This window comes from Symphalangus syndactylus, chromosome 18, assembly GCF_028878055.3.
Source record: "Symphalangus syndactylus isolate Jambi chromosome 18, NHGRI_mSymSyn1-v2.1_pri, whole genome shotgun sequence".
NCBI lineage: Eukaryota > Metazoa > Chordata > Mammalia > Primates > Hylobatidae > Symphalangus > Symphalangus syndactylus.
Genome location: NC_072440.2, coordinates 75355616 through 75362186, shown reverse-complemented (window position 1 = coordinate 75362186; position 6571 = coordinate 75355616). Strand labels below are relative to the sequence as shown.

General features: G+C 48.4%; 2 pseudogenes; both read right to left on the bottom strand.

The window, feature by feature from the left end:
* Positions 1-42: 42 nt before the first annotated feature.
* LOC129467746 (protein SET-like) lies at positions 43-1416 on the bottom strand (annotated as a pseudogene).
* A 36-nt stretch (positions 1417-1452) lies between these two features.
* LOC129467541 (mpv17-like protein) lies at positions 1453-6342 on the bottom strand (annotated as a pseudogene).
* Between the last annotated feature and the right edge of the window lie 229 nt (positions 6343-6571).

Genomic DNA, 6571 nt, shown 5'->3' with positions numbered 1-6571 from the left:
TAACCCCACTTTTTTAAGTGTTTTTTTTCTTTTTTTAACAAGAGAAAGTAGACAGATACATGTTGGTAAATGCTAACTGTCCATATTCACATAGAGACACGGTGTACTCTCTGAGCCCAATATACAGAGAAAGGAGGAAAAAAGCTAGAATTCTATGCACTACTACACAGGGGCCTAGCACCCTCCAGCTTCCAGCAGAGCGAAGGGAGCAGGTTTTTCTTTTTTCCCACAGAGCTCGGTGGTGTTGATTCCATACAGTTTTTGTTCAGACGGGAAGGGATAAAAATGAACTTCGAACAGAAAGGGGTAGAGACTCTTTTCCCATTGTATTCTGCTCAAGGTATTTCCCCCCAAATAAGTTGAGAACCATGGAGTAGAGAAGAGAGACCTCAAGAACAGGGCGACTGAGCACAAGAGGAAAAAAAAAAAAAGACTGCAACTTGCTCCCAGGGACTGGAGAAAATTTTAAAAAAGGAAGGTTGGAATCCATCAGTGTTCTATTTAGTCATCTTCTCCTTCATCCTCTCTCCTTCCTCCCCTTCATCATCATCTTCATCTTCTTCACCTTCATCCTCATCCCCTTCTTCATCAATATCTTCTAATCCTTCCTCCATCATCATCATCATCATCATCTTCTCCTTCTTCATCATCCATATCTCGGGAACCAAGTAGTACTGTAATGGGTTTGGCCAAATATCATTGATGACCTCTCCTGACTCATCAGCACCTGCGTCAGAATGGTCAGTAAACCAGGTAAAGAAGCTCTCTGGTTCCTCATGCTGCCTCTTCCTGCTGGCTTTATTCTGCGTTTGACTTGAACGTTTCGTCAAATCCTTTCCAGATTTCCATTTGATTTCGGCGGACTTTGAAGAGGGATCACCACTCTCATTCAGATGAAATTCTTTGGTGAGAACTTTATCTTCAAAGTAAGGATTTTCATCAAAATAAAAATCTATTCTGTAACCTGATTTAATATCTTCAAATTCTATCACTTCAACTGTGGTCAAATAATGCAGTGTCTCTTCGTCTTCCTCCCCAAGCAGTGCAGACACTTGTCGATGGTTGACAAATGTTGTTACCCAAAAATTTGGGATTTCGGTAATCAATTCTGACCTCTTCTGAAAAAGTGGTTGGCGGAGTTTGTTACATTTCTGTTCTACTTTCAAAATCTCCTCACTGGCTTGTTCATTAAGCCTGTCCATTTCATTTTGTACTTCATCAATGTGTTCAATCGCTTCTTGCTGTTCTTTTTCTCCCTTCTGCGGCAAGCCTGCAGAGGCCGGTATCTCCTGCGGTCCCAGAGCAGGAGGTGGTCTTGGTTTCTTCTTTTGAGGCGAGAGTGGAGCCTGGCGTTTAGGGGCCATGCTGTTAGGGAAGTCCCAGAACCAGACCACGAGTCTCCTCGCTCGTCCGGAAGCAAGCTGAACCTGTAGACACTCTTAAAGGCTCTCCTCATACATCTATCAAAGTAACTTTAAGATTTCTCTGTCAAAATATTGGACCCTTCTGCCAACCACACTGGAGCTCTAATTTAGGAATAGTTTAATAAAAATGTACTTAACGTTGAGGTGGGAGAATCACTGGAGCACAGGAGTTCGAGGCCAGCCTGGGCTCCATAGTGAGACTCTGTCTCTACCAAAAATTTAAAAATAATTAGCTGGGTGTGGTGGCACATGCTGTAGTCTCAGCTACTCAGGAGGCTGAGGTGGGAGGATCGCTTGAGCTCAGGAGGTCCAGGCTGCAGTGAGCCATGATCATGCCACTGCATTCCAGCCTGGGTGACAGAATGAGAGCCTGTCTCAAAAAAAGTTTTTTTAATTAAAAATATATATATATCCATATATATACACACACACACACAAAGAATCCTGATACGATTATGCAAATGTATCAAATCACATGTATTCTAAAAATACATACATATGTGTCAATTAAAACATTTTTAATCTTTATAAATATGTACACAAAAAGTATATATTTTTGTGGATCTATGTACATATATATACATATCTATATATACATGTATGTATATATGCACATATATACACAAAAAGTTACTGATTGTATATGTATATATATTGTATATTGTATATGTGTGTGTGTGTGTGTGTGTGTATGTGTATATATGCAGATACTGATTACATTTTCAAACGCCTGTCTTACCGTATAGGTGTTCCAGAATTTCTGTTTCAGGTCCAAAAATATGTCATCCTTTCCCTGGAGAATGCTCATACCTATTTGCAAAAACACCAAAAGAATTTTAAAAGCTTCAGTAGAGTACCATATAACAGTTCATGTTTAAGTTTCCCATTCCAAAATGCAAAGTAACCATCACTATCATCCATCAATATGACCCTCTGACCCAACAGTGAAAAGAGACCATAGACAGGCGCCGTGGCTCAAGCCTGTAATCTCAGCACTTTGGGAGGCCGAGGCAGGCAGATTGCTGGAGTCCAGGAGTTAAGAGACCAGCCTGGGCAAAGGGCAAAACCTCATCTCTACAAAAAATACAAAAATTAGTCAGGTGTGGTGGCGTGGCTGTAGTCATAGCTACTCAGGAGGCTGAGGTGGGAGGATTGCTTGAGCCTAGGAGGTGGAGGCTGCAGTGAGCTGTGATCATGCCACTGCACTCCAGACTGGACAACACAGCAAGACCCTGTCTCAAAAAAAAAAAATAAAACATAGTCTCCACTCTAAAACTAGAAAATTTTAAAGGAATGATAAATATGAAGTGAGAATAGAGTATAAAAGTTATAGCAGAACAATTATTTTTTCAAAAACTGTAACAATTCACAATTCACAAAAACAAGTTACAATAGTGGGTCTATTGGTTACTTTTCTCTACCTTCCAAATATTGTGTGAAAAGTTGAACATTTGGACATTTTGAAATTTTAATTTCTTTTAAAAAAAAGCTAGTGGCCGGGCGCGGTGGCTCACGCTTGTAATCCCAGCACTTTGGGAGGCCGAGGCGGGCGGATCACGAGGTCAGGAGATCGAGACCATGGTGAAACCCCGCCTCTACTAAACATACAAAAAAAATTAGCCGGGTGTGGTGGCGGGCGCCTGTAGTCCCAGCTACTCGGAGAGGCTGAGGCAGGAGAATGGCGTGAACCCGGGAGGCGGAGCTTGCAGTGAGCCGAGATGGTGCCACTGCACTCCAGCCTGGGCGACAGAGCGAGACTCTGTCTCAAAAAAAAAAAAAAAAAAAGCTAGTGGGCTGGGCGTGGTGGCTCATGCCTGTAATCCCAGCACTTTGGGAGGCTGATCTGGTGGATCACCTGAGGTTGGGTGTTTGAGACCAGCCTGACCAACACGGAGAAACTCCGTCTCTATTAAAAATACAAGATTAAGGCCGGGCGCGGTGGCTCACGCTTGTAATCCCAGCACTTTGGGAGGCCGAGGCGGGTGGATCACGAGGTCAGGAGATCGAGACCACAGTGAAACCCCGTCTCTACCAAAAATACAAAAAATTAGCTGGGCGTGGTGGCGGGCGCCTGTAGTCCCAGCTACTCAGAGAGGCTGAGGCAGGAGAATGGCGTGAACCCGGGAGGTGGAGCTTGCAGTGAGCCGAGATTGCGCCACTGCACTCCAGCCTGGGCGACAGAGCAAGACTCCGTCTCAAAAAAAAAAAAAAAAAAAAAAATACAAGATTAGCTGGGCATGGTGGCGCATGCCTGTAATCCCAGCTTCTCGAGAAGCTGAGGCAGAAGGATCGCTTGAACCCAGGAAGTAGAGGTTGCAGTGAGCTGAGATCGGGCCAATGCACACTCCAGCCAGGATGATAAAGCGAGACTCTGTCTCCAAAAAAAAAAAAAAAAAAGAAAAGAAAAAGAGAACAATTTCACTAATTTCACTAGTTGTTTCCTCATTTGTAATATAAGAGTAATAAGAACAATCTCAGGTGCGAGGGCTCACGTCTGTAATCTCAGCACTTTGGGAGGCCAATATGGGCAGATCACTTGAGTTCAGGAGTTCGAGGCCAGCCTGGCAAACATGGTGAAACCTTGTCTCCATTAAAAATGCAAAAATTAGCCGGGCATGGTGGTGTGCATCTGTAATTCCAGCTACTTGGTAGGCTGAGGCAGGAGAATCGCTTGAACCTGGAGATGGAGGTTTCAGTGAGCTGAGATCAGGCCACTGCACACTCCAGGCTGGGCAATAAAGCAAGACTCTGTCTCAAAAAAAAAAAACAAAACAAAAAAGAAGAAAAAGAGAACAATCTCACTAGTTGTTTGAGGATTGAATAGCATTCTGGTCCCCTACCCCTTCGCCGGTGTACAAGGCTTCTGTAACAGGTGCTAGGAAGCTGTTTGCAAATCTAGTCTGGAAATCACACGCCGGGACCAGGCACAGACCTTCTGAGAAAACAGGAGGCCCTAGCTCTCAGGCTGTCTGTTCTCCCGACCCACTGACCCCATCAGCCATGTAGCTGGCCGCAATGGCAACAGGCAACCAGGTGATTTGTGTTTCTGGTGGGGTCTGTGGGGAAAGGAAGTGAATCCAACTCTTAAAAATAAGGCGCAGGGGGCAGGGTAGGTTTCTTCAAGATGGTGGCTTGTCTGACCTCAATCTGGTTTAGAAAGCACCAACAGCCCTTAGGAGAAGTTCCCTCCCATTTGAGGGGAAATCTGTGATCCCCAATCCCAAGGTCAGGCTTAAGACCCATGGAGATTTTCTCCCCAGTTACCCACCCCATCCCTTTCAAGGCTATAGAATTTGCAATGATGATAGAGGCCACAGGGCCCCTTCTGTGAGCAGACGGAGGATCTCCAAAGATTACAAGAATTAAAACAACTTGAGCAATCAGCCTGTTTTACAGCCTCCTGATCTCAATCTGTTCTTCCCCAACCCTGGGTGGAATGAGGTCACCCTGTTTGTTTAAATCTGCTCCTAAGTGACCCCAGGTTACTTACAGATGAACCCAAGTTAACTCTCCTCATTACCATGCTAAAGTCTTCACCCCGGGAGAAGCTATAGCTTCATGACTATAACCTATGTAACCTATGCAGCCTATGTGCTAGTATCATGACTCACTGGGATCCCTACTCTACATGCAATCATGCACCCTCTCCTTTCTCCATCACCCCATAAAACCCTCCTGTCTCTTTCTCTGGGGGACACACTACTTGGGAGAATATGCCCAATGTCTTCCTTACTTGTGCCAAATAAAACCCCCATTGATCAAAACCTGCCTCTTGGTGGAGTCATTTGTGACTCGTTAGGGGAATGAACCCCGGTATTTTTCAGGTAACATTTCCATTGTTCTTATTGTAGGCAGTAGAGAAGGTTTCCACAGTCAAGCTCCTGTCCCCCACACCCCAGGCCCGGGTCGGATTTTCTCAGGAGAGGGTTCCCTGAACCCTCACAGGTATATAGTCCTCCATGGCAAGGATCCAAAGTCCCTTGATGTTTCCCGTGGGACCCCAGGGGAAAATCTTGCTACCAAAGCAGGACTAGGCCCCTGGGCATGAATTTGCTGAAGATCCAGATTCCATCTGTTGTGCCCCCCAGGGTCACGGGTCCCCTTGCATTTTGTTCCTGTGTTGGCCCCGGGGCCCCAGGCGTGGATTTTCTGAACAGCAGGTCGGTTCTTTCCCTGCCCCACGACTGGTTCACGGTCATTGCAGCTGCTGTGGCCTTGAACTGGAATCTCCTTTATTTTCCTGTGGGCCTTTTTCAGGGGGCAAAGACCTCTGCAGCCCTGCCTACCTCCAGCCTTGGCCTACACCCAACCCCAGAGTCTGAGCCCCGACCCTAGTCCTCTAAATTCCTGACCTCGTGGACCTCTAGCTCCCCAATTTCTCGGCTCCCCAGCCAGTGCCTCCTGCAACTTCTCGCAATCAAACACCCCAGCCTCCAGCCTTTGCCCTGGCCCTCCAGGCCTCTGAAGCAGCCCAGGTCTCAGAGCCCCGGCTCCTGCCCGGGTCCCCAGGCTCCTGCAGCGCCCTCCCTCCAGCCGCTTGATCCCCGAGTCCCTGCCTCTAGTCACTCAATACCGCATCCTACCCCCCAGGTCCCCTCCCTGCCCCTCACCAACATAGAAGGCCGAGACCACGATGGGCGCATCGACCACCTGGTGGCACAGCAACTTGGCCTGCATGGCGCGCGGCGCGGCCGGGGAGCGCGCGCTCCAGCAGGCCCATCCACACGTAGTTGAAGTTGGCATGGAAGGTCACCACCAACGTGGCCAAGCGCCGCGTCTGGCGCCAGTCGGTCTCGCCGCCCTGCAGCCGCTGCTGCAGCGCGTCGCCGGCGGAGAGGAGCGAGCCGTAGAGCAGCACGTTGGTGGGCCACGGGTGGAGCCAGGCCGCGTGCGGCAACGCCGGCCACCAGCCCGCCATGTCCGTGCTGTGGGCGCCCGTGATCAGGAGCCGGCGTGCTAGGCGGCTTCCTGCATCACGTCTGGGCCTCCCGGGCCTCCAGCAGCCCCTCAGTCGCCGCCGCCTGCACCTGCCCCCTCCAGACGCTCCGGGGCGATTGGGCGCCCCGCGCACACCCCGCTCGCGCGGTCCAATCCGGAGGCCACGGGCCGTCGTGAGAGCTGAACGTTTGAAAGGTGCCCGGCCCACC